Below are 25690 nucleotides of genomic sequence, written 5' to 3' on the forward strand. Positions count from 1 at the left end.
CAATGATCACATGTACAAACTTTTTGACAAATTGCAAAATCTTTTACTCCGTACAAAACAATCCATGAACACATCTACAAACTTTGAAGCATATTTTACAACCTTTATATAATAATTGTATTTTAAGTTTTTAAAAAATTTAAAGAGTCATTTGTTATTACTAATAATAGTTATTAAAAATATATATACTCAATTTTAAGCAAAATTTATATTATTATTATTATTATTATTATTATTATTATTATTATTATTATTATTATTATTATTATTATTATTATTATTATTATTATTATTAATAATATTAATATTCAACTATGGGTCTCTTTGCGGGATTAATTACGTTATATATTTATCCGAACTACATGTTTTAATAAAATATTTTAGTGTAGATTTTTATGACAAGAAAATACGTAATTGTGATGAAAATTGGAAGAGAGCGGTGAGAGAATGCATGTAGTTAATTTATTATGACAAAGTTAGATATATCAATATGTTTGTAAAAACAACGATAAATTTCTTAATCGGAATCTGTGATTTTAAACTAAATAACTTTAACATTTACATTCACTTAATACTTAAAACATATAATTAAATTGTTTGTTTAAATAAACTCGTAATTTCACGGAATCATTCAATAGTTTTAACTAACCCAAGCTAGTCGTCCGGCTTTTACAGCTATGATCCAAAAATTAGCACTCCACCGTCCTTGGTCATTCAAAAATATTACTCCTCGGGCCAAAACATGTTGGTTTTACTAACTTTATAATTTAAATCACATACACCTAGGGTAAGGTAATTTCATTCCCAATTTAATTTCTCCTCTCCACACACAATATACAATAACAATTCATTGAAAATGTAAAGAAAAATGCGTACAACAAAACCCTAACCCTAATGCTGTTTATCCATTTTCCCCAAATCTCCTTCTCGACACTTTCAAAATTGCCTATTTTCAGTTCTACAAAACCTTAATGCTGGTTATCCATTTAGTTTGCCCTATTTTGAATTCACAATCAGACATTAACACACACGACTTGCAGATTTATAGATACGTATGAATGTATTTATGTATGTCCTCTTTTTTCTCGTAGAGTCATTTGATAGTTATTTCATTAGATGTTCTTCTTTCATAGTTGCTTACTTATTTTTTCTTCATTTTTCGGTTGACCTAGAAAAACACTCTCGGAAATTAATTATATTTGTTTTTATGAGAAATTGTTAAGTATAAATTACCGATTCATTCAGTAACTTATGTTATATGTGTAGACTATAATTTGAGAAATTGTTATATGTGTGGAAGGTTAGTAATATTGGTATAACGATTACTATAGTTTGTGCTTGGATAATCCAGATAGAGCTTGAATGATGCTAAACTGATAACTAGGAAGAATTATATATTAGATTCGCAGGCTATGTATTTTATTGGTGTTATTAGAATCGAAACTATGTTAATTTATAAAACATAACTTAAAAGCTAAAATATTGACCTCGTTGCCTTTGGACTGTTGTATAATGATAAAATTCATAGTTATTACAAAGGACATTGAGTTTATCAATTTTGGTCTGTTAAACGCTTAAGCTGATTAATATATGTTTCTAACTTGTTAAACATTTGTTCAGAATCAATCTTAAGCATATTATCATCTGTTCAAGCATGACTTAATATAATCAGTAGTTTGATTGTACAATACAAAACAAAAAATGAGATGGAATTTCTGTTCTTGATAAAACTGGATGTGAAAGATCCTAGATGGAATTTATGTTCTTGGAATTTCTCAAAGTTTGTTTCTTTTTTTTTTTCTTTTTTTTTTTTAAAAAAAAATTCCTAGATTCATGTTGTTTTAGACCATTAATATATATAGTTCGGCGTATGTTTAAGTTGTTTTTGATAGTCACTATTATTTTATATGCATATTAGGTGGCGGTGTTTAAAATGATCTATGTGCTCTTTTAGCATTGTTTTAGTTGTGTTGTTGTTGTTATGTGCATGTATACTAAGTCACACATAATTTATTGTACTACTTTCGTACATGATATCATATAGCTAATACATAATCGTTGAACAACTTTCAAGAAATGGATCCCTCGAAGCAAATGCAAGATCTAACGCTTGTTCTTCAGTTTGCATAAAGTAATATATTACGAGTTGAAAAAATGTATAGTTAAAAAAACAATTTCTGTAACAGGCTAGATGAGGACTGCCTTATGGTGGTCGATAGCAGGGGAGTTTGCTCACTACTACATCATACGGCGGGACACGTTTGTTGGTCAGAAAATACCAACTACCTAGATCACAAGGAACATGTTTTGGACGTGCAAGAGTATAAGTCCGACTGTTCGAATAATATCAATCAATATATGGATGTGGTTGATTGAGAATTAACACTCCGCTATTACAAGGATGGCTCAGAGAAGTTCACGGTACATGAGTTTACTACTATATAGTTTTTAATTTAATTATATTAATCGCAACATAAAATTAAAATATGAATAGATATCAATGGCTCAAATATATACGTACACGGATGTTGACAAAACCTGTTATATACGGAGTATTATATTCAAGTATATAATATAAAGCGTGTTACTAAACTCTGACATGGTATCATAATGACATAATTACGCGGTTCGTCCCTGTGATTTACCCTAAATTTCGCTCGTCGTCCCTAATCTTTATTTTTTGCGTTAACCGTCCCTTAAATTGTAGTTTTGTAACGTGAGACGTCCTTCCGTCAACCGATCATCAATTTTTTATGTTATCACTTCCCACATGCGAGGCACGTGAGGGTATTTTGGTCCTTGTACTTTTCTACTCTTTTTCTTTCTTCTCCACCTTACATTTTTCTTTATCTATTCCAAAACTATAAACCCTAAAATCATAACTAAATCCAAATTTCAAATACAAAATCAGAACATATACAAATCAAAACATAAATATCCAACACCCACCCAAAAGAACGCATATACTCTATTCCTTCCTTCCAATTATTTTATTTGTCACACAAATCAAGAATCCAATGGTCGATCATCTCAAGTATGACGGATTTGGTTTCTCTGCTTGCCGGAATTCGATTCACCTCCGTACCAATTTGATTCTCAGTTTGGTTCACGACTATCTTCACAAGTTTTCGATCTTGAAATGAACTAAACCAGAATATTCACTTATTTATTCGTCTAACATTTTGGATCTCGAAAATTAGATCTGAAAAAAATACACCCTTAATCGAAAAAATACACCCTTAATCGATGATGAAGATGAAGTGATGATGAGAATCCATGATGACCAGCGTTGCTCCTGTCTACGACGACCCCTACCGTAGCCGTCTTTTAACTACTGCCGATCAAATTTAAAGGCTAGAAATTATTGGTGATGATGGTGTAGCTTCTGAAGGTGATGCTAAATAGATTTCACCTACTACCTTCTTTTTTCGTTGGATACGTTTTAATTCATGATGCTCACTTGTCTAAAAGGAGGTGAATTTTTGGAGTAGTTTTTTAGTTTGCTTTTTAAATGAATAATGGGGGTTTAACAGCAGATCTAATTTGGTATTAATACGGGATGGAATGGGATTATAATTAAATTTGGGATGAGATGAGATTTTAATATAAATTTATAAATTCTCAGTTTTAAGTGAGGATTTAAGTTCGCATTTCAATTTTAGGGTGTTGATAGGTTCTGGGTGCTTTGCTAAGAAGTTTGATGCGTGTAATGAGATCTAGAAATGACTAGGGTGGGTGACTTGGAGGAAGATGGATTTTTTAAGGTTATTTAAATAGAAAATAAAAATGACTAAAATACCCTCACATGTCACGTGCATGATCTGACTTAACGGAAAAAATTGATGGTTATTTGACAGAGGGACGTCTCACGTTACAAATTACAATTTAAGGGACGCACAACGCAAAAAATAAAGTTTAGGGACGACGAGCGAAATTTAAGGTAAACTACACGGACGAACCGCGAAATTATGTCTATCATAATACTTAAAAGTGGTGAAAAAGGGATTACCCGGACAATATATATTAAAAATAAACCGTTATATATATACATATATATATATATATATATATATATATATATATATATATATATATATATATATATATATATTGGTTTAATCAAGAGGGAAGCACTTTAATCAAATGAGTGTTGCTATATCAACTCATTTTTTAATAAATCCACTTTTTAGGTTATTCATTTTCCTGTCAATGTCATTTTAAGTGAAAACATTAAGTACTTGCCTTAAACCACAATCTATAAGAAGTAAACAATCACAAGTACTTTTAAAGACATGGAACTAAAAAAAAAAAAAAAAACCTTACCTGTATTAGATCTGCAATCGTATATTGTTGGTTGAGGCTTCTATGCATTAATTTCATTTAGTGTTGACAATTTTTTTCATGGTGGTTCCGATTTGTGAAAACGAAGTTAAGGCTTTTTTAGAAGACAAGTTAGCGACCTTACACTTTTATTACGAAGATTTTTCCGTCGAGAGAGGAATGAATCAAAATGAACACTTTAACATAAGGAAAGAATTTTATGTGATAAAAGATGGGTGGAAGCTGTATTTCAATTTGTACAAAGGAGAATTTGTGAAAAAATGAAATCGGTGCGGAATATCGTTTGAGTGTAGTGTCCCCTAGAGTATAGAAATGGAAGAGTTTATAAGTTTAAGAAATAACATGACTATTATAAGTTTTGAGTTTGAGACTCTTGAAGACATCAAACTACATCACCGTATTGTAACAAGAAACACATGTCGAATAGTACGTACCAACAATACAACTCTGTATTCTTCTAAAGGACGGTTCTGTCTTGGAAAGTTTGACAACGAAAGGTTGCAATCGATATCTTCCCAAGAATCAAAAACTTACTAAAAGCATATCAGAATGTTCAAACGACAAATAGGGGGAACAAGAATGTTAGGTTCTTTGAAGCACGTATGTTGACAACAAATATAATTATCTTATGTCTTTCATATTTCATGAGGGAATTTAATGAATTATGTGACCTCAAATCGGTGAGACCTATCAGATGTTTTGAGTCAACCAGACAGTTGTATTTTTCTCTTGAGGTTACGTAATACATATAATAGAATTGTAAAATCCCCTCATACAATGTGAAAACCATAAGATAATTATATTCGTTGTCAACATACATGCTTCAAGGAACCTAACAACATTCTCGCTGCCCTGTTTATCGTCTGAAGATTCTTAATTGCATTTGAGAAGTTTTTCATTCTTGGGAAGACCTCAATTGTAACCTTTTCGTTGTCAAACTTTCCAAGACAAAACCGTCCTTTGGAAGAATACAGAGTTATATTGTTGGTACGTATTATTCGACTTGTGTTTCTGGTTACAATAAGGTGATGTAGTTTGAGGTCGTCAAGAGTCTCAAACTCAAAACTTATAATATTCATGTTATTGCTTAACCCTATGAACTCTTCCATTTCTATACTCTGGAGTACACTACACTCAAACGATATTCTGCACCGTTTTTCCTTTTTTCACGAATTCTCCTTTGTAGAAATTGAAATACAGCTCCCACCCGTCTCCTCTTATCTCATAAAATTCTTTCATTATGTTAAAGTGTTCATTTTGATTCATTTATCTCTCAACGAGAAAATCTCCTCGATAAAAATGTAAGGTCGTTAACTTGTTTTTTAGGAAAGCCTTAATATCATTTTCACTTATAGGAATCACCTGGAAAAAAAAATTGTCAATACCAAATGAAAGTAATCCACAGAAGCCTCAGCCAAACAATACACTATTGCAGATCCGATAAAGGCGAGTAAGAATTATTCTTTTCTTTTTCAGTTCCATGTCTTTATAAATACTTAGGATTATTTACTTCATGTAGATTGTGGTTTAAGCTTAGTACTTAAAGTTTTCGCTTAAAGCGGCATTAGCAAGAAAACGAATAACCCAAAAGGTGGATTTATCAAAAAAGTGAGTGGATATATCAACACACATTTGATATTAATAATATATTTTTCGGGGTAATCCCATTTTCACCACTTTTAAGTATTATGATACCATGTCAGAGTTTAGTAACACGTTTATATACTTGGATATAATATATAGCAGGTTTTGTCAACATTCGTGCAACGTACATATTTGAGCCATTGATATCTATTCATATTTTTATTTTAAATTACGCTGAATATAATTAACTAAAACTATATAGTAGTAAATGTAAGAGTGCAAATCAAAGTCCCACATCGGTCATGGGACAAAACAAATGTATGTATATAAGTTTAAGGGGAAGTCCCTCTATCACCAATTGGTTTTAGGAAAGGATGGACTCTTGGGCTTATATTGCAGGACATTGTGTTTGGGCTATGCGATCCTTACAATAAACTCATGTACCGAGCCATCCTTGTAATAGCGGGAGTGTCAGTTCTCCATCAGACACCACATCCATATACTGATTATTATTATTCAAATGGTTGGACTTGCACTCTTGCACTTCCAAAATATGTTCCTTGTGATCTGGGTTGTTAGTATTTTCTGAATAAATGGCTAATTGTGCGGCAAAATGAAAAAAATCAAGGACAAAACAATATAGGATACACTAAACGTCCTTTTAGTTCCTTATGCAGTTTTTGAGGAACTTCAGGCGCCACAAACACCAATTAAATCCTTCCCTACTTGTAAAATTCGGAGAAACTGATGACGAGGTCGCTGATAAGATACGTATGTTGTTTTCAAGCAACGAACTAAATGACACAACAGTACTATGGAAATACTGTCAACATTGCCAGTCTTGTTTTTTTTTCTTTCTTGTGAAAGAAATATTATCTTTAGTTGAACTATATCTTAAGCTAGTCTTGTTATTCTTTTCTTGTGATAAAAATATTATTTGTAGTTGAACTCTATCTTAGCTAGTCTTGTTTTTCATTTCCTTGTGACAAATGTGTGGCTGCATATGCACACAACCAAGATTGTGAATCTAAGATGAATCTAGTCCACTAGTCATCTCTACAATCGCTTCTTGTACAGATTCTTTTTGCACTATTCTAGGTTCATCAAACTTGATCAACTCATTAGCCGTACATACATACATACATGTCAAAATTGTTACATAGGTGGAACACTTCACGATGAGAAGATTTTTCGCCTTCTTCGTCCTTTTATTTTGTGAATGATCAGTCTAACTAAACTACACTCTTAACTAAACTACAGAAGGTGTCATTATCCATGCCTTGTCATTCAAGAAACACATACTATACTTTTTGCATGTGTATGAATAAATCTACAATGGATTGAACTGTCATATAGGATTCGAGTTTTATCCATCAAAGGTCCTGTTTTTGTCCATCGGCTTTACAATCATCCCCAGGAAAAAAAAAATTAGAACTTCACGAAACGCCCCGTCTATATGGCCCCCATCAACTCATCCATTGCAATTCTCTACGGGTCTCCTTAGATTGTGGTTTAAGGTTATCGTTTCAGGTATTGTCCCTCTAATGGCTTCCAATGTGGCTTTTCGCCACAAATGTTTAAGATCTTTCTGAATAATTAAGTATCAACTACAATTACAATAATCTCGCCAGTTAATCAAAATGCCAACATTTTATTTAATGAGTTAGGAAGCCTTACGCATTAACATTGAACTTTAGGAACCTTTTGGCCCATTCAGTTGTAAACTTATTACTTATTTATTTATTTATTTATATTTATTTATAAAGTTAATCGAATCATTCATAATTTGATGGGTCAAAATTTGTCGCCTCTACCTAAAAACTCTATACACGTAACATGTTCATGAGATGAGCCTCTTGTTTCTATAACTGCATTAACTGCCTTTGTATGCCCAACAAATTACATCTATAGCTATATTGTAGCTTTACTTTCATAATACGGATACCTGCGAACTCACTGGTATTTTTGTTATTTAAAATTAAATTAAATAATAAAAAAGCATTAAAAATGAATTAATATATAAAAAATTAGCCGCTGAATAAAATATTGAACCACTCCTTCACTTTTGACTCGAAGTCTAATGTGTGTCCCTAGACACTAAGGTAGACATGGAATTAGACCACCATGACTCCTCGTTTCCATCATTACCAAACTCTCGCCTTCTAGAAACTGGACCACGTCCTCTTTCCAAACTATGCTCTTGCAGGTTGACTAGTCCCATCTGGCTGGCTGGAGGTTCTCTTTTGACTTTGACTTTTCCACTTCCACATATCCACATATCGTTGACCTTCGGGTTCTCTCCATTTTGCAAATCAAACGACTTGCAAAATCGGCGATTCACAATGACTTCAACTTAAACTGAAACCCTTCTTTCAAGTCTTTGAAAGAATTCAGGGTTTAAAGGTGGAGCCTTTTTCTTTGTTTCGGATGTATGTTGACCCTTGGTTTGACCATTTTGTGTTGGGGTCTCTATTGGTTTATTATCAAACGTTGGAAGATTCTTTTTTGACATTTTAGGTGGTTCAGAATCTTGATCATTATCAGGTGTTCTTTTATGGGTCAACACTCTAATGTTTCCAGTATGCAATACCTTTTAAAACAGACCCTCGCAAAGCTGAGATACCATGCAAAAGTCAACCCATGGGTCAACCCCTAATGTTTCGGTATGCGGAATCTTTCATCACAGAGCATTGTAATTAGTATGCCTAGGTAGAAATGAAAAGTTCCCGAGTCAACCCCCTTATCAACCATTTATCAGGACACTTTCGACGACAAAAACATTCAGACTCAAAGCAGAAGCTTCTAGAAGATACACCTATGACTGGGGTCCACAAAAAGGACCCGCAATCAAAGAACCATGTTGATAAACATACATTGTACCGATAGATGTTAAAGATTCTCCGTACTATCTCGTTCCTTTTCAAAAGTTTTTGAATACCAACTTCCCGCTCACCAGACTTGTGCTTTTCTGGCCACCGGCGTTTACCGTTGGTCCGGTTTATGTTTCGTTTTTCTCTCCAATTGTTTCCTCTATTTTCGTTATATCCTTCTCTTTCCACGACTTATTTCGTCAGTTTTTTTGCCCACCGTTTCTTTTCTGGCTACATATCACATGCGACAAGTACCTTTGTACTATGTGGTTCTTCGTGTTGAACGGGATGGTGGCTGATTGAGCTGTTTACTCGTTGGTTTTACCTTCGTTTCTTTAATTTTTCTGGTATAATTCTCCGGTCACCGGACTTTAGTGCTTACTCGGCACCGAGCATTTTAAAAACCACAGGGACAACCAGTGTAACTTTTAAAAGACAGGGACGACCAGTGGGATTTTGGGTAAACCACATGGACTAATGGTATAATTAACTCTATATTTATATATAGTATACACTATAGATAAATCCTAAACACCTAACCCTCCCTGACAGATCGGAGCCTGTCTATACAATTGGGTTGGGTCAATACTAAAATTCTGAATACATATACATATTTTAATAGTAACCTGGCACCCGCAAATGGCAATCAATCAAAAACAAAAAGGCTCAATTAGGCTGAACGAATCAAAGAGGCCAGTTCGAATCGAATTATTCATTACACGATAAAGTTAAGTTAAAATGATAAGCAAATTTATTTTTTCTCAGGAAGCTTCTCAAGCAACTCGGGTATTATTTCAAAGAGATCACCTACTAGTCCATAATCAGCAACCTGCATTGTTTAAAAGACATAATCAAGATTAAGCAAAACCTTAAGAACAAAAATGATCATCAAATTTTGAAGAATGGATCAAACCATGACCTGAAAAATCGGTGCATCACCATCTTTGTTTACAGCAACAATGACTTTAGAATCTCTCATACCAGCTATGTGTTGGATAGCCCCAGATACACCAAAAGCCATATATAGTTCTGGAGCAACAATCTTGCCCGTTTGACCAACCTAACATAAATCTTATCAAGAGGTAGCAAAATGGGTGGGTCGGTTGGGTTGGACCACCCACAAACGTTTTTTATGAACTTTATAAAAATAATGTTACGTGCAGCTCATTTGGGACATATCCTGCATCAACAGTTGCACGAGTAGCACCAACTATACAAACAACATACATGTGGAGATTAGAAAAAAGTTTACAATTAGTATATACAGAATCTTGAAATATATTTATTGGAATATGTTGAAATTAGAAAAAAAATCTCACTGGATTCAACAACTCAAAAAACATGATGAAATGAGAATGCAAACCTGCTGCACCAAGTTTTTGAGCAAGTTTTTCAATCAATTTAAAGTTTTAAGCACTTTTAAGAGCTCGTCCCCCTGTTATGACAACACTTGCGTTTCCAAGATCTGGTCGTTCTGATTCTTGAATTACTTGCTTCACATGTCTAGAACCCCCATCTATCATAATATAAAATCAACACATGAACACATATAGTCAAATGAGTAGAGGTAGAGAAACGGGCAGTTATATGGGTCAAAACGGTCGATTCAGATTAATTTACAACCAGTTTTGACCCGCGTTGACCCACCTACATTTATTAAATATTTTAGCTTTTTATTATATTAACTAAGGCTATATACATACTATATCAGGAAAAAGAAAAACACACAATAATTAACAAGCCTATTTCACTGAAACATGTTTTAGCATTGGAATACACCTTGGGCAATTTTCGACCCATTTGACATGTTCAACTTGTTTCTCTATATACTTAATTGTTAGATTACATGTTCAACTTGTTATCAATGAAATACCCAAAATTAACACATATTTGTATGAATGATCCTCCTTTGAACAAAAAAAGTTATATTTGTATTGGATAATTAATCAACACACCTTCGCCGAAGGTTAACAAGTCAACCTGGTGTATTGGTGCAGCATTATGTTGAGAATCAATTGAATCGGAGCCCACCGGAAAAGACGTACTTCTAATGGTCAACGTCCACGGATCAGAACCGTGTATCGGATAGTACATAAAGCATTACCAGCATATACTGGCCTGTCATTAAAAAATCAAATTTTAGGAAGTAAAAAGAGGTTATTCTTATACAATTAATGTTCAAAATAAGAAGGTAAAATCTACCTCACAAATGTTTTAGAATTTGATATTTCGATGACATCGGTAATTGGTGAAACATCAAGAAGGGCAGTTGCACGAGGTAATATATTTTTCCCAAAAGAACTTGAAGAAGTAACTATATGCAAGTATTCACCTTTTTGCTGCACCAAATTGGCCCATGGTTCTGTTAAATGGTGATTGAATTTATTGGAATCAGCTACCAGCACCTGAAAATTAACAGAAACATGAAAAAATGGACAAGAAAATTCACGTGGGCTAACCCATTTTGACCCGTACTGAACTTTAACTCATATTGACATGTCTGAGCAGCCCATCTAGAAATGACGAATAACATCCAAAAGACCTGAGAAATGGACGGATGAGATGAAGTCGCCTTTGTAGTAGCCTGCTGTAAGGATGGGACCGACCCGGCCAATAGCAAAGATAAAGAGTTGTCGAACTTGATAGCCGCCTCTGCTGTAAGGATGGACCCGACCCATTTTGAGTGAACCGACTTCATGTTCTGCTATAACTAATTTTCCAATCTATTACAAATTTAAAGAAACTAATAAGTAAGAATGTATAGAAACATACTTGAATAACTATGGAGCACTTCAGACATAAAGAATAACCGGTAAAAAACACAAATTTTAACCTTTAACTACAACCATCAAATTACATGTTCCCACGCAGGTCATTTTGGCTTTTGCCTTATTAAGTAAAAAAGATTGAATCTTTACCATGTAATCATATCATTCAGTTTTAAAAAAACAAATTCCAAGCTCCTCTAATCAGTAAAAACCTAGTTACAACAACACAACTGAACTTACATAATATTCAGAATTTCATCAGATAGAACATTCTTGTTGCATATAATAAATTTTAAATATAATTGATATAAAAAACTACATTGAGTGCCAAGAAAACTGATATAAAGATAAATTAATATATTCATGAATCGAGTGTAACAAAACCGAACCGAAGTGGAAATCAATATTCACCACGTTGGCAAAAAAAGCACTTTTTGTTATAAAGATAACTAAATATAGTATCTCATCCGTAGATAGAAATAACTATTTAGTAGTATCTCATAAGTTCTGAGTACACAAATTGCTTGGAAGCCAAAATAACTATCAAAAGATTAAACCCAAAATATTACATAAGAACAAGTAGCAACTAACTAAGCATTAACCGATTTATGTGTAAAAATAACACGATCTTTGCCATTACAACAACCAAGGATTTCAAGCATTGGTGATGCAGGTGGCGGGGATAAAAAAGTTCTACCAACTTCGACTCTGCATCCTCATAATGACCCCTTAACCCGAGCTTCTTGAGAACAGGTGACTTGGCCAAAATAAGATTCACAAACCCCCAACTCCTCATATGTTGTACCGTCATCATCTTCAAACTCATATCCAATCAAATGCTCCGAACAAATAAGCTCTACAAATTTATCATTCTTACTATACTCATGAAAATTATATACAATCTCCAATTCAATCAAATGTTCCAACCAAATATCTGAACAATCTTGCATTGTATCAGAATATAAATCATCATCAAAGATCTCCCATAGCGTTGTCTCTTCGAATGTCATCTGTCAATGTTTTGTTTAATTTGTGTCAGTATGCTTTGGCATAAGTATAAGAACAAAGGGCAACCTTTATATTGAAGATTTTCAGCCTACAATCTAGAAACCTACCTTCTAGATATTCAAAGTAGGCAACCTTGACAACTCATATGGAAGTAGCAAAGTTGATAACGATGACGGCCGCCAACCTTCTCCGTTCACACCATTCCACCGCCATAGAATTTTTACTATAAATAGAGGTGCAAACCTCAGTTGTAAATTATCACAAATCACTCAGAGAAGTGTAATCACAACCTATATAGTGTGTGTGAGTTTTGAGAGTTTTTTTTTAAGAGTTTTGTAATACTCTGTAAATCTATTCTTGTGAGTAATAGGGTTGTTTTTCTCTCAAATTTGTATCTCCCAACGTCCAGGCGATCCCCTCTTCCTAACAAGTGGTATCAGAGCTTGGTTAGAGACGTTGGTTGAGTTTTTGGGTCTTCTGAAGTTTCCTTAAAATCCAATTTTGAGTGTACCATTGGATTCGTCTCGTCGAACCGAGTCCAACACAAAAAACGGCGACTTAAACGGAGTAATAACGAGCCCAGAAAACGCGGTCAAAGTTTGGTCAACTCGCCGGAAAAGACGACCTGTGCCGGAATTTTCGCCGGAGAAGACGATCACTGTAGCAATTCACTGTAACAGCTGGCGGCACTGTAGCAAGTACTGTAACAGTACTGTAGCAAGTTCAAGTAGCAGTACTGTAGCAGTACTGTAGCAATTCTGAAATTTTACAATTTGGTCCCTGAAATTTTCAAAAATTCATTTTTGGTCCCTGAAAGTTTAGAAAATTATAATTTTGCCCCATAAGTGGAATTTAAGCCGCGAAGTGTCTATTCCACCATTTTTAACCGTTCCGGACGTACCGGTGATCTCTGTTTTCTACAATTCAACCCCGTTTGTGTTGAAAAATTATTTGTAAGGTGATAATGTCCATAGAAGAGTCAACATCATCTTAGGGAGCTATGATTATGCTCACAGCCACAAACTACACGCTGTGGAAACCTCAGATGGAAGATCTCCTCAGTTGTAAGGATTTGTTCGATCATATTGAATTGAAGGGTATAAATCCTGATTCTGCCAAAGAGAAAGAGTGGAAGAAATCAAATCGAAAAACTATTGGTCAAATCCGTCAATGGATTGATCATAGTGTCTTCCACCATGTTGCACAAGAAACAGACGCATATGTCCTCTGGAAAAAGTTGGAGGACATGTACCAGGCCAAGACTGCTCGGAATAAAGCCCTGCTGATGAGGCATTTAGTCAACATGAAGCTCAAAAGTGGAACTTCAGTTGCCGAGCATACCAGTGAGTTCCAGAGCTTAGTCAACCAGTTATCGTCTGTAGAGATGTCTCTTAGCGATGAAGTTCAGGCGCAATTGCTACTTAGTTCTCTTCCCGATAGCTGGGAAACGCTGGTCGTAACACTCAACAACTCAGCTCTGAATGGCAAACTTACCATGTCAATGGTCAAGGATGCCCTATTCAGTGAAGAGGCAAGGAGAAAAGACACGGGCATAGATCAGACTCATGCCTTTGTCACGGAGAATCTGGGGAGACAACGAATGAGTAGCAAAAACAAATGGAGAGGCAAAAGCAAGAGCAGGGGCAGGTCTGATGATGGAAGAAAACCAATATATAAATGCCATCATTGTGGATTAGAAGGACATATGAAGAAGAACTGCTACAGATTGAAAGAGGAACAAGATCAAACAAGTTCACAGTCAAAGAACAAGGGTGGAGAAACATTAGTTACTATCACTGGTGATGTAGCTTATTGTTCAACCCATGATGAGACATGCCTTTACGTCTCACGAGAAGACACGGAATGGGTGGTAGATACTGCAGCTTCCTACCACGTGACTCCATATAAGGAATACTTCACAACATACAAAGCTGGTGACTTTGGAGCCGTGAAGATGGGAAATTTCAGTTCCGCTTAGATTGTCAGAATTGGTGATGTCAAGATAAAGACAAGTTCCTGGAGCACAATCACTCTGAAGGATGTTCGCCATGTGCCAGATCTTCGGCTGAATTTACTTTCCGGAGTAGCTCTCGACAAACAGGGCTATGATAGTCATTTCAGTAGAGGCACGTGGAAACTGTCAAGAGGCGCTATGATAGTCGCTCAAGGACACATTTGTGGCACACTATACAAAACTCATGTGAAGATCTGCACAGATAGTATTAATGTTGCAGAAAAGGAGGCTTCACAAAATTTATGGCACCAGAGACTCGGTCACATGAGTGAGAAAGGGTTGTCTACCCTAATAAAGAAGGAGCTTATCAATATAGACAAGGATGCTGCACTAGATCCTTGCAATCATTGTCTGTTTGGTAAGCAGCATAGAGTCTCGTTTAATTCCTCTTCAACGAGAAGATCAGAGTTACTCAGACTGGTACACTCTGATGTTTGCGGTCCCTTAGAGGTTGAATCAATTGGCGGCAATCGATACTTTCTGACATTTATCGATGATACTTCTCGAAAGGTGTGGGTATATTTCTTGCGGACGAAGGACCAGGTGTTCGATTACTTCAAACAGTTTCATGTCATGGTAGAACGTGAGACAGGAAAGAAGTTAAAGTGTCTTCGATCCGACAACGGCGGTGAATACTCTTCCAGGCAGTTCGATGCCTATTGCAGATCATATGGCATCCGACATGAGAAGACAGTTCCACGTACCCCTCAACACAATGGTATAGCAGAAAGAATGAACCGAACAATCATGGAACGTGTTCGGAGCATGCTCAGTATGGCTAAGCTGCCAAAGCCATTCTGGGGAGAAGCAGTCAGAGCCGCATGTTACTTGATCAACCGATCTCCATCAGTACCACTGAATTTTGAAGTTCCGGAGAAACTTTGGTCTGGAAAGGATCCATCATACTCTCATTTAAGAGTATTTGGATGTTTGGCGTACGCACATGTATCCAAGGAGCTCAGGCAGAAGCTGGATGCAAGGACCACTCCATGCATATTTATAGGCTATGGAGATGAAGAATTTGGATACAGATTATGGGATCCAAAGGAGAAAAAGGTGATCAGAAGTAGGGACGTGGTGTTCCATGAAAGCCAGACAATAGAAGATATTGAAAAGCCCACAATATCTCAGAAGTCAAATGTTGCTGCTCAGGTGCCAGAGGCAACAACGGAATCATTCATGAGAAATGAATTTTCAGTGCAGGAAAAAATGCCAGAAGTAGAAGAAAATGAGGAAAATGACGGTGCTGAGCAGGGGGAGCCACAACCCCATCTGTCAGACCATCCAGGACCATTACAAGGCGAAGATGATGGTGGATCTCCTCAGTATATTCCAGAAGTTCGTAGATCTGAACGAGGTCGGATTCCATCGAGTAGATATCCAGAATCCGAGTACCTTATACTTACTGAAGATGAAGAACCGGAGAGTTTTCATGAAGCAGTAACTCATAAGGATAAAGAAAAATGGTTGCTCGCAATGCAGGATGAGATGGTTCTCTGCAGAAAAATCAAACTTATGAGATTGTAGAACTTCCACGCGGAAAGAAGGCACTGAAAAATAAATGGGTGTACAAGCTGAAAAAGGATGGCAGCGAAAAAGTGGTGAAATTCAAAGCACGACTTGTAGTCAAAGGATTCCAACAGAAGAAAGGGATTGATTTTGATGAGATATTTTCACCGGTAGTCAAGATGACTTCAATTAGAGTCATACTTGGATTAGTCGCAAGTATGAACTTGGAGCTTGAACAGATGGATGTAAAGACAGCTTTTCTTCATGGAGATTTACAAGAAGAAATTTACATGGAGCAGCCAGAAGGTTTTGAGGTTTCAGGAGATAACCTCGTATGCAAGTTGAAGAAAAGTTTGTACGATTTGAAGCAGGCACCTAGGCAGTGGTACAAGAAGTTTGACTCGTGCATGGTGAGTCAAGGGTACAAGAAAACTGCAGCAGATGAGTGTGTCTACATTCAGAAGTTTTCTGAAGGAAATTTCGTTGCTCTTCTACTATATGTAGACGATATTTTAATCGTAGGGAAAGACGCAACGAAGATCAACCAGCTGAAGAAGGAACTCTCGAAGTCTTTTGACATGAAAGACTTAGGACAGGCTCAACAGGTTTTGGGAATGCAGATAACCCAAGACAGGAAGAATAAAAGGTTATGGCTATCTCAGGAGAAGTATATTGAACGAGTGCTTACACGTTTCAATATGAACAATGTCAAACCTGTTAGCATTCCATTAGCTAACCATTTCAAGTTAAGCAAGAGTTCTTGTCCCTCATCCAAGGAAGAGATCGGGGAGATGTCTTCAGTACCATATTCTTCAGCAGTTGGAAGTTTGATGTATGCGATGGTGTGTACAAGGCCCGATATTGCTCATGCAGTGGGAACGGTGAGTCGTTTTCTCTCCAACCCCGGGAAAGAGCATTAGTGAAATGTCCCGTTCTTATTGATTAAAAACGTTCCATATTAATTGATTTCGTTGCGAGGTTTTGACCTCTATATGAGACGTTTTTCAAAGACTGCATTCATTTTAAAACAAACCATAACCTTTATTTCATCAATAAAGGTTTAAAAAGCTTTACGTAGATTATCAAATAATGATAATCTAAAATATCATGTTTACACACGACCATTACATAATGGTTTACAATACAAATATGTTACAACAAAATAAGTTTCTTGAATGCAGTTTTTACACAATATCATACAAACATGGACTCCAAATCTCGTCCTTATTTAAGTATGCGACAGCGGAAGCTCTTAATAATCACCTGAGAATAAACATGCTTAAAACGTCAACAAAAATGTTGGTGAGTTATAGGTTTAACCTATATATATCAAATCATAATAATAGACCACAAGATTTCATATTTCAATACACATCCCATACATAGAGATAAAAATCATTCATATGGTGAACACCTGGTAACCGACATTAACAAGATGCATATATAAGAATATCCCCATCATTCCGGGACACCCTTCGGATATGATATAAATTTCGAAGTACTAAAGCATCCGGTACTTTGGATGGGGTTTGTTAGGCCCAATAGATCTATCTTTAGGATTCGCGTCAATTAGGGTGTCTGTTCCCTAATTCTTAGATTACCAGACTTAATAAAAAAAGGCATATTCGATTTCGATAATTCAACCATAGAATGTAGTTTCACGTACTTGTGTCTATTTTGTAAATCATTTATAAAACCTGCATGTATTCTCATCCCAAAAATATTAGATTTTAAAAGTGGGACTATAACTCACTTTCACAGATTTTTACTTCGTCGGGAAGTAAGACTTGGCCACTGGTTGATTCACGAACCTTAAGTTCCTTGGATAAACCTACTGGAAAAGAGAAAAATAGATCTAGCTTCAACGGATCCTTGGATGGCTCGAAGTTCTTGTATTAGAATGATAACCTACTGTAAGAAATAAAGATTTCTTGAGGTTGGATGATCACCTTACAAGATTGGAAGTGAGCTAGCAAACTTGAAAGTATTCTTGATTTTATGTAACTAGAACTTGTAGAATTTATGAAGAACACATAGAACTTGAAGATAGAACTTGAGAGAGATCAATTAGATGAATAAAATTGAAGAATGAAAGTGTTTGTAGGTGTTTTTGGTCGTTGGTGTATGGATTAGATATAAAGGATATGTAATTTTGTTTTCATGTAAATAAGTCATGAATGATTACTCATATTTTTGTAATTTTATGAGATATTTCATGCTAGTTGCCAAATGATGGTTCCCACATGTGTTAGGTGACTCACAAGGGCTACTAAAAGCTGATAATTGGAGTGTATATACCAATAGTACATACATCTAAAAGCTGTGTATTGTACAAGTACGAATACGGGTGCATACGAGTAGAATTGTTGATGAAACTGAACGAGGATGTAATTGTAAGCATTTTTGTTAAGTAGAAGTATTTTGATAAGTGTATTGAAGTCTTTCAAAAGTGTATAAATACATATTAAAACACTACATGTATATACATTTTAACAGAGTCGTTAAGTCATCGTTAGTCGTTACATGTAAGTGTTGTTTTGAAACCTTTAGATTAACGATCTTGTTAAATGTTGTTAACTCAATGTTTATAATATCAAATGATATTTTAAATTATTATATTATCATGATATTATCATGTATGAATATCTCTTAATATGATATATATACATTAAATGTCTTTACAACGATAATCGTTACATATATGTCTCGTTTAAAAATTATTAAGTTAGTAGTCTTGTTTTTACATATGTAGTTCATTGTTAATATACTTAATGATATGTTTACTTATCATAATATAATGTTAACTATATTTATAACCATATATATGTCATCATATAGTTTTTACAAGTTTTAACGTTCGTGAATCACCGGTCAACTTGGGTGGTCAATTGTCTATATGAAACATATTTCAATTAATCAAGTCTTAACAAGTTTGATTGCTTAACATGTTGGAAACATTTAATCATGTAAATATCAATCTCAGTTAATATATATAAACATGGAAAAGTTCGGGTCACTACAGTACCTACCCGTTAAATAAATTTCGTCCCGAAATTTTAAGCTGTTGAAGGTGTTGACGAATCTTCTGGAAATAGATGCGGGTATTTCTTCTTCATCTGATCTTCACGCTCCCAGGTGAACTCGGGTCCTCTACGAGCATTCCATCGAACCTTAACAATTGGTATCTTGTTTAGCTTAAGTCTTTTAACCTCACGATCCATTATTTCGACGGGTTCTTCGATGAATTGAAGTTTTTCGTTGATTTGGATTTCATCTAACGGAATAGTGAGATCTTCTTTAGCAAAACATTTCTTCAAATTCGAGACGTGGAAAGTGTTATGTACAGCCGCGAGTTGTTGAGGTAACTCAAGTCGGTAAGCTACTGGTCCGACACGATCAATAATCTTGAATGGTCCAATATACCTTGGATTTAATTTCCCTCGTTTACCAAATCGAACAACGCCTTTCCAAGGTGCAACTTTAAGCATGACCATCTCTCCAATTTCAAATTCTATATCTTTTCTTTTAATGTCAGCGTAGCTCTTTTGTCGACTTTGGGCTGTTTTCAACCGTTGTTGAATTTGGATGATCTTCTCGGTAGTTTCTTGTATAATCTCCGGACCCGTAATCTGTCTATCCCCCACTTCACTCCAACAAATCGGAGACCTGCACTTTCTACCATAAAGTGCTTCAAACGGCGCCATCTCAATGCTTGAATGATAGCTGTTGTTGTAGGAAAATTCTGCTAACGGTAGATGTCGATCCCAACTGTTTCCGAAATCAATAACACATGCTCGTAGCATGTCTTCAAGCGTTTGTATCGTCCTTTCGCTCTGCCCATCAGTTTGTGGATGATAGGCAGTACTCATGTCTAGACGAGTTCCTAATGCTTGCTGTAATGTCTGCCAGAATCTTGAAATAAATCTGCCATCCCTATCAGAGATAATAGAGATTGGTATTCCATGTCTGGAGACGACTTCCTTCAAATACAGTCGTGCTAACTTCTCCATCTTGTCATCTTCTCTTATTGGCAGGAAGTGTGCTGATTTGGTGAGACGATCAACTATTACCCAAATAGTATCAAAACCACTTGCAGTCCTTGGCAATTTAGTGATGAAATCCATGGTAATGTTTTCCCATTTCCATTCCGGGATTTCGGGTTGTTGAAGTAGACCTGATGGTTTCTGATGCTCAGCTTTGACCTTAGAACACGTCAAACATTCTCCTACATATTTAGCAACATCGGCTTTCATACCCGGCCACCAAAAATGTTTCTTGAGATCCTTGTACATCTTCCCCGTTCCAGGATGTATTGAGTATCTGGTTTTATGAGCTTCTCTAAGTACCATTTCTCTCATATCTCCAAATTTTGGCACCCAAATCCTTTCAGCCCTATACCGGGTTCCGTCTTCCCGAATATTAAGATGCTTCTCCGATCCTTTGGGTATTTCATCCTTTAAATTTCCCTCTTTTAAAACTCCTTGTTGTGCCTCCTTTATTTGAGTAGTAAGGTTATTATGAATCATTATATTCATAGATTTTACTCGAATGGGTTCTCTGTCCTTCCTGCTCAAGGCATCGGCTACCACATTTTCCTTCCCCGGGTGGTAACGAATCTCAAAGTCGTAATCATTCAATAATTCAATCCACCTACGCTGCCTCATATTCAGTTGTTTCTGATTAAATATGTGTTGAAGACTTTTGTGGTCGGTATATATAATACTTTTGACCCCATATAAGTAGTGCCTCCAAGTCTTTAATGCAAAAACAACCGCGCCTAATTCCAAATCATGCGTCGTATAATTTTGTTCGTGAATCTTCAATTGTCTAGACGCATAAGCAATCACCTTCGTTCGTTGCATTAATACACAACCGAGACCTTGCTTTGATGCATCACAATAAATTACAAAATCATCATTCCCTTCAGGCAATGACAATATAGGTGCCGTAGTTAGCTTTTTCTTCAATAACTGAAACGCTTTCTCTTGTTCATCATTCCATTCAAATTTCTTCCCTTTATGCGTTAATGCAGTCAAGGGTTTTGCTATTCTGGAAAAGTCTTGGATGAACCTTCTGTAGTAACCAGCTAGTCCTAAAAACTGGCGTATGTGTTTCGGAGTTTTCGGGGTTTCCCACTTTTCAACAGTTTCTATCTTTGCCGGATCCACCTTAATACCTTCTTTGTTCACTATGTGACCGAGGAATTGAACTTCTTCCAACCAAAATGCACACTTTGAAAACTTAGCGTACAATTCTTCCTTCCTCAATACTTCTAACACCTTTCTCAAATGTTCACCGTGTTCTTGGTCATTCTTTGAGTAAATAAGTATGTCATCAATGAAAACAATGACAAACTTGTCAAGGTATGGTCCACACACTCGGTTCATAAGGTCCATGAACACAGCTGGTGCATTAGTTAAACCAAACGGCATGACCATAAACTCGTAATGACCGTAACGTGTTCTGAAAGCAGTCTTTGGAATATCATCTTCTTTCACCCGCATTTGATGATACCCGGAACGTAAGTCAATCTTTGAATAAACAGACGAGCCTTGTAGTTGATCAAATAAGTCATCGATTCTCGGTAGTGGGTAGCGGTTCTTGATGGTAAGTTTGTTCAACTCTCGGTAGTCGATACACAACCTGAATGTACCATCTTTCTTCTTGACAAACAAAACAGGAGCTCCCCACGGTGATGTGCTTGGTCGAATGAAACCACGCTCTAAAAGTTCTTGTAATTGGCTTTGCAGTTCTTTCATCTCGCTGGGTGCGAGTCTGTAAGGAGCACGAGCTATTGGTGCAGCTCCTGGTACAAGATCTATTTGAAATTCAACGGATCGATGTGTGGGTAATCCCGGTAATTCTTTCGGAAATACATCAGGAAATTCTTTTGCGACAGGAACATCATTGATGCTCTTTTCTTCAGTTTGTACTTTCTCGACGTGTGATAGAACAGCATAGCAACCTTTTCTTATTAGTTTTTGTGCCTTCAAATTACTAATAAGATGTAGCTTCGTGTTTCCCTTTTCTCCGTACACCATTAAGGGTTTTCCTTTTTCTCGTATAATGCGAATTGCATTTTTGTAACAAACGATCTCCGCTTTCACTTCTTTCAACCAGTCCATACCGATTATCACATCAAAACTCCCTAACTCTACTGGTATCAAATCAATCTTAAATGTTTCGCTAACCAGTTTAATTTCTCTATTCCGACATATATTATCTGCTGAAATTAATTTACCATTTGCTAATTCGAGTAAAAATTTACTATCCAAAGGCGTCAATGGACAACTTAATTTAGCACAAAAATCTCTACTCATATAGCTTCTATCCGCACCCGAATCAAATAAAACGTAAGCAGATTTATTGTCAATAAGAAACGTACCCGTAACAAGCTCCGGGTCTTCCTGTGCCTCTGCCGCATTAATATTGAAAACTCTTCCACGGCCTTGTCCATTCGTGTTCTCCTGGTTCGGGCAATTTCTAATAATGTGGCCCGGTTTTCCACATTTATAACAAACTACATTGGCATAACTTGCTCCGACACTACTTGCTCCGCCATTACTCGTTCCGACACCATTTGTTCCTTTCGTTCTATTAACCCCTGGTCCGTAGACCTCACACTTCGCCGCGCTATGACCATTTCTTTTACACTTGTTGCAAAATTTGGTGCAGAACCCCGAGTGATTCTTTTCACACCTTTGGCATAGCTGCTTCTGATTGTTGTTATTGTTGCGGTTATTATTGTTGTTGGGATGATTGTTGTAGTTGCTGTTGTTGTTGTTGTTGTTGTTGTTGTTGGGCCGTTTGTTGTAGTTGCGATTGATGTTGCGATTGTTGGGATAATTGTTGCGATTATTGTTGTAATTGCTGTTGTTGTTGTATTGGTGATTCTTATCACCGTTTTCCTCCCACTTTCTTTTGACTTGCTTCACATTGGCCTCTTCAGCAGTCTGTTCTTTAATTCTTTCTTCAATTTGGTTCACGAGTTTGTGAGCCATTCTACATGCCTGTTGTATGGAGGCGGGCTCGTGTGAACTTATATCTTCTTGGATTCTTTCCGGTAATCCTTTCACAAACGCGTCGATCTTCTCTTCCTCATCTTCGAATGCTCCCGGACACAATAGGCACAATTCTGTGAATCGTCTTTCGTACGTGGTAATATCAAATCCTTGGGTTCGTAACCCTCTAAGTTCTGTCTTGAGCTTATTGACCTCGGTTCTGGGACGGTACTTCTCGTTCATCAAGTGCTTGAATGCTGACCACGGTAGTGCGTACGCATCGTCTTGTCCCACTTGCTCTAGATAGGTATTCCACCATGTTAACGCAGAACCTGTGAAGGTATGCGTAGCGTACTTTTCTTTGTCCTCTTCAGTACACTTACTTATGGCAAACACCGATTCGACCTTCTCGGTCCACCGTTTCAATCCGATCGGTCCTTCGGTTCCATCAAATTCCAAAGGTTTGCAGGCAGTGAATTCTTTGTAGGTGCATCCTACACGATTTCCTGTACTGCTAGATCCAAGGTTATTGTTGGTATGTAGCGCAGCCTGTACTGCGGCTATGTTTGAAGCTAGAAAAGTACGGAATTCCTCTTCATTCATATTCACGGTGTGTCGAGTAGTCGGTGCCATTTCCTTCAAAATAGTTAAATGGAACAAGTTAATCATACAGAATATTAAGAGTAGTTAATAGTATTTCGTAGCATAATATGAACTCATTTATAAAAGCTTTTTCTTCATATTAGCATTTTATAAGTTTAAATTCGGGTAGTACCTACCCGTTAAGTTCATACTTAGTAGCTAATATACAATTCAACTACTACAATTCTATATGAAAAACTGATTATAATAATATTTCACGTTCAAACTTTTATACAATATTTTACAAACTTACAATACCGCTTATTTTACATAAAGCATGAAATATAGCACACAATAACTTTGATACAAGATAGTTGTGAAGATAATTCTAGCTAGTACACAAGTCGTTCAGCAAAGGCAATAAAGACACGTAATTCATACGTCCAGAAACAAGTCATGCATTCTGGTTTTACTAGGACTACTTCCCATCCTTGGTCTTGTGCAACATAACCGTTATGGCCGTTCATAAGACAGCGTGTTGTAACGTCGTCAAAGGGACGAGGGTTACATAATGTCCAACAGTCCCGTAATAATCTAAAAACCTCATTTCTTACCCCAATTACCGACTCCGTCACTTGTGGAAACGTTTTGTTTAATAGTTGTAGCCCGATGTTCTTGTTCTCACTTTGGTGAGAAGCGAACATTACTAATCCGTAAGCATAACATGCTTCTTTATGTTGCATGTTAGCCGCTTTTTCTAAATCACGAAGTCCAATATTCGGATATATTGAGTCAAAATAATTTCTTAACCCGTTGCGTAAAATAGCATTTGGGTTCCCCGCAATATATGCGTCAAAGTAAACACATCGTAACTTATGGGTTTCCCAATGTGATATCCCCCATCTTTCAAACGAAAGTCTCTTATAAACCAAGACATTCTTGGAACGTTCTTCGAATGTCTTACAAACTGATCTCGCCTTAAATAGTTGTGCCGAGGAATTCTGGCCGACTCTAGACAAGATTTCATCAATCATGTCTCCGGGTAGGTCTCTTAAAATATTGGGTTGTCTATCCATTTTGTGTTTTTAAACTGTAAAATAGACAAGAGTTAGATTCATAAAAAAATACTTATTAATACAAGCAATTTTTACATATATCATAAAGCATAAGAACACTATATTACATATATTACACCACACGAATACAACTATCTTATTCCGACTCGCTCGTTTCTTCTTCTTCGGTTTTGGTTCGTTTTGCCAAGTTTCTAGGGATATATGATGTTCCCCTAATACGAGCCGTCGTTGTCCACATTGGTTTAGAAAAACCTGGTGGTTTAGAGGTTCCCGGGTCATTGTTACAACTTAAGGACTTCGGGCGTTGACGATACATATAAAGTTCATCGGGGTTGGAATTAGATTTCTCTATTTTTATGCCCTTTCCCTTATTATTTTCTTTTGCCTTTTTAAATTCAGTTGGGGTAATTTCTATAACATCATCGGAATTCTCGTCGGAATCCAATTCATCGGAGAATTGGTAATCCTCCCAATATTTTGCTTCCTTGGCGGAAACACCATTGACCATAATTAACCTTGGTCGGTTGGTTGAGGATTTTCTTTTACTTAACCATTTTATTATTTCCCCCACCGGTTCTATTTCTTCATCCGGTTCCGATTCTTCTTCCGGTTCCGATTCTTCTTCCGGTTCCTCTTCGGGAACTTGTGAATCAGTCCACGAATCATTCCAATTTACATTTGACTCTTCATTATTATTAGGTGAGTCAATGGGACTTGTTCTAGAGGTAGACATCTATCACATAATATCAAACGCGTTAAGAGATTAATATATCACATAATATTCACATGTTAAAAATATATAGTTTCCAACAAAATTTGTTAAGCAATCATTTTTCAAGTAAACACGGTCGAAGTCCAGACTCACTAATGCATCCTAACAAACTCGATAAGACACACTAATGAAAAATTCTGGTTCTCTAAGACCAACGCTCTGATA

General features: G+C 36.2%; 1 pseudogene; it reads right to left on the reverse strand.

Annotated features, from left to right (window-relative positions):
• Nucleotides 1-9546: 9546 nt before the first annotated feature.
• Nucleotides 9547-12573, reverse strand: LOC139858928 (electron transfer flavoprotein subunit alpha, mitochondrial-like; annotated as a pseudogene).
• Nucleotides 12574-25690: the final 13117 nt, after the last annotated feature.

Source organism: Rutidosis leptorrhynchoides, chromosome 7 (genome assembly GCF_046630445.1).
Source record: "Rutidosis leptorrhynchoides isolate AG116_Rl617_1_P2 chromosome 7, CSIRO_AGI_Rlap_v1, whole genome shotgun sequence".
NCBI classification, from domain to species: Eukaryota; Viridiplantae; Streptophyta; class Magnoliopsida; order Asterales; family Asteraceae; genus Rutidosis; species Rutidosis leptorrhynchoides.